The following is a 4,489-nucleotide window of genomic DNA, read 5'->3' on the forward strand; positions in this document are numbered from 1 at the left end:
CGCAAACAAAGTGGGATTTAACAAGGTGTGTGCAGAGCCAGGAGAGACTGGAGGGGGGGCAGGAGGGGAGGGGGTCCCGAACTGTTAGTGAGACAATCTGCCAACATTACAGCTCTGATGTGTTCAGGGAGCGTGGGACCAAAGTGCAGCGATGGAACCAAATGGGCCCTGTGGTTGTTATAAGATGGGGAGGAAGTGCGACTGATCCCCGAAGACGAGTCTGTGATGGGGGGGTCCCGGACTTTTTCATGAAAACCTCTACGATGACGTTCACAGCAGAAGACAATGTTGAACGCCCCCTGGTAGCCGACTGCAATATACACATACTGCGGTGGCTAATATATCGATGACTGGAGTTCTTTTGGTAGATTTTTGTCATTTTATTTGTCTAATTTAATGTTCTGCCTCTGAAGAATGAGAGCCGCTCAGCACACACTCAAGCACGAATAAAGCTTTAGGATATCGCCCAACCCTAGTGGGGAGTTGGACTGACGACGGCAGCCAGCGGCCCCAAAAAAAGAAACCTATTAAGACTGTTTGATTGTTAAAAATGATTAAAAATACAGAATACAGACAGAAAATTGTATTAAAAAGTTCCCTAAACAGGAAGTAATCTGCTCCAAATGTATCCAAATCACTCGTTTTACTCAAACTTCCTGCAGTTACTGAGTTCACTGTTTGGGTTCATTGTGCAGTTTTGAATATAATATTAAATATCCATAATATATGTCACTGAGTCGGTTTAATACTGAGAGATAAAGCAGTAGAATCACAGCTGTAATGGAGAATTGTTTAATTCCTCCTGGAATCATGAAAACATCATGAAGCCAAACAAAAAAATCAAAGTCAAATAAATGTTTCCGTCATTTTAGGTCGTTGTTATCACGCTGATGTTTGTTCAAGTGTTTTATCATCAGTTTGGTAAACTGTTGTACAATATGACTGCAGATGTGATCGTAAAGGGTTAAAAATACATGTTTGTTTAATTTAACCTTTAACCTCTCAGTGGAGGTCTGCAGGTTCATGTTCATCGTCTCCGTCAGGGCCACGTGTTTGATATGAGGTTGAGTCTTCATCACACACACACACACACACACACACACAGGTTGGTGAGTGTGTGTGTGTGTGTGTGTGTGTGTGTGTGAGACAGATGGCGGGTTAATGAAGGCCTCTCTCTGGCTGACATTTCAGTCGATACAGTATTGACGTTCCAGTTAAGCCGACAAACGAGCAGATTATTGTGTCGCCTCCTGTTAGCGAACAGATCGCTTAGAGCCGTCCATCCATCACACACACACACACACACACACACACACACACTGTGTATCTTGTTAGTCCTCTGTTTAGTTAAACTGCTCTATAACATCTGTATTGAGTTAATTTGATGTGATGAAACTGATGTTTCACTGTGAGCAGTCAGGTTATCCTAGTGGACAGCTGTGGTACTGCAGCTAACTGTAGAGAGCCGCAGTGAAACCAGAACCAACAGGTTGTTCCTTAAGAGGAAGAACCTCCTTCAAAACCTTTAATAAACATATTATATAACATAAATAACGGCGTTTTATGGATGTGGCTGATGACAGTCATATGATACGTGATCCCTGTCTCTCAGAAATATCTTTATATGCACCTAATGTGCAACAAATACATCGATTAGACGTCATTCTTTTAACATTTATTAACGATTGTGGAGAGAATCTGACCTCAGCGTACGTAAACCTGGGTGCACATTCAGTTTGAAACTCGCTGAAACAGTTAAATGTGTAAACATTATGCTAGCTGTATGGAGCTAGCATATCTGCGGACGTTTGCTGTTTACGGCCTTTTTGTTTCATACTTTGTGTTCAGAAGCTATGCTAGGAGCAGATAGAAGTTACTATTTATTATTATTATTATTATTAAACAGGTAACTTCACATATCTTTACTGATTAAAGCCCATTAAAGGAACATTTCCTCGTTAACGCCTCGCCGTTTCAACTTTTTTTGCTTTCATAACTTTTCATGAAAATGGGTTCTGAGTTGAAACTGTGATTTAATTTGGAGCTGAGAGATGATCCTCGGATGAGCTCAACACTGACTGAGCAGTGACAGAGGAGATTAATTCCTCTGACGGCAGGAATAAAGCTCAGTGTGCTCTTTCATTAGTCTTTAGGGCCATTTAACTCCACACTCGGAGCGAACGCAGAGGATTAACGCAGGCCTCGCTGCCTCGCCGTGATTGATGCGTCTGATTACGTTCATAAAATACTTTGAGAGGAGGTCGCTCGTGTCATGTATGAAGAGACGACTCCGTTATCTCAGACAGGAGATGTGACTGTGCAGCGGAGGTCTATTACGGAGACAAAAACCGAGCGTGGCGTAAAAGAAAGTTAATATGTAATTGGCTTCGGTTTGTTAGGTGATCGACTCGGACAGGAAATGAAATACAGTCAGTGGGAGAGAATATTTAGAGATTCATCCCGTCGGACTGATGAAGACAAACACACACACGTGCTATTAATTATTGATTGCTTTCAGACTTTAGATCAACAGAGATCTTCATCAGACAACCAACACATTCATCACTCGGGTGGTTGAGACTCAACACACCGACAACCCTACATTAGTATCATGGATCAGCTTAGCTGGGGAAGCTACATAAACAGTCAGCTATGGTTAGCCAGATCAATGCGGGAGTCTGGAATAAGCTAGCGGTCGTTAGCTAATGCTGCACACTGTAGGGAAGCAGAAGGCTAGGCTACCATTAGCGTCACAGAGGAGCTTTATCTGACCTCTGCCCCGTGTGGCTAAAATGTGAATATTAGTAGTTTATTAGTTTTATTATTGAGTGCAATAAGTTTGAGTGAGCTGAGCAGCAGTGTCCCTCTGTGTGCCCATCCATCATGTTTTTATCTGTTAACTCCTCCAAGGTCGCTCAGCCGCAAATTTAATTATGTCTCAGCTCTTATTAACTGGCACATTTTAAAAAGCTGGATTGTGGTAATTAATTTTTTTTGGACAGTTACCCCATGGGACACACACACACACACACACCACTTCATCCTACATTGGACCACCGCGCTGCTTTCAGTCTGAATCCAACATTAAACAATAAATCAGCCTGTCGTCAACGTGTTTTTGACTTTGTATTTCTTTCTTTCTGAAGATTTGGGGTTGTTTCTTTCTCTCCAGGCCGACGTTGCTTTAAAGCGTCTCGACTCGACTGATCCGCTGGATGAATCTCGTGAACAAACCAAACAGAGAATCAGGAACTCGTCACACAGTTCAGCGTGTTTGACTTCAGATTACTGTCAGCTAATTAACACTAATGCTGCTAATTAGAGCCGCAGTGTTTGCTCTGTGAGATCAGAGAGCTGCGTGATTAAAAGAGTAATCCACCAAAATTACACAGACTACAGTCTGTTTGTCTTCTTCTGGGGAAATATTAGAGGTTTCCGTCTGTAAACACACGTTCAGACGATCACAGAGAACGTTGTATGTTCCTCAGTTTTACTTGTTCAGCAGGTTTAATGTAATTAAATACACTGTGACTCGTGAATATAGACGGTGTAATTAAAACTGTGGTGTCCCCACAGGTTCGTGAAGATCTTTGTGGTCGGCCAGAGGTGAAGCGGGGTGGAGCTGTACGGCACCCGCCTGTCACTCAAAGTGACCACGCCCTTAATTATTCACAACTTTAAGTACTAATATAATAAAATAAATAAAACTAAATATCTTAATATTTAAAGGATTTATAGAATTGAATTGTCATGAACGGTGGAATGATATGATACACTTAATGGTTAAACTTCCACAGCTGTCAGGTGATTGACTCTTCCTTGCTAACTGAGCATTTATCTGATGTAACTAGCCAGCTAACAATTAAAGTAGATTAGAGAGCTAGTGTTTTGCTCTGTAGCAAAAGCTAACTCGGCAGGTAATGATTGATGTACATTATCTTGCTAGTTTTAGCTAACTTATTATATATGTCTTTTTTCCCATTAGCCTAGCACATAGCATGACAGGAGAGGAGGAAACTGAGCGAGGCTTTTTATTGGAGCACAGAGCAAAAAGGGGCGGGACTTAGAAAGAGTTAATTGCATCCTCACCTTTGTCATCTTTGCTAAATTTAAATATTTAACAGATGTTTTTGTATCAGACATCATCGGTTGAGTTTTGCTCTTATTTTTTCATTGTTGATGGAGCTAAGCTCAGCTAGCAGTTTCCCCCTACTTCCAGTCTTTGTGCTAAGCTAGGCTAAACACGCCCCGGAGCTACCTCTATACTGACCCCATAATGTCAGACTGACCCTTTAAACAGCGAACTGTGCCTCATTAAGTTCATTCACTTTGTGTCGTGCTTTTGTTGCTGCGTCACGTAATCAGCTGTTGCTTTATTTCTACAGCTGGTCGGATTACATAACACACACACACACACACACACACAAATCATGTGGCATCGACACTTTCTAAATCTCCAAATTAAATCTGCAAACAAATAATTACTCGA

This window comes from Dicentrarchus labrax, unplaced genomic scaffold (genome assembly GCF_905237075.1).
Source record: "Dicentrarchus labrax unplaced genomic scaffold, dlabrax2021, whole genome shotgun sequence".
NCBI lineage: Eukaryota > Metazoa > Chordata > Actinopteri > Moronidae > Dicentrarchus > Dicentrarchus labrax.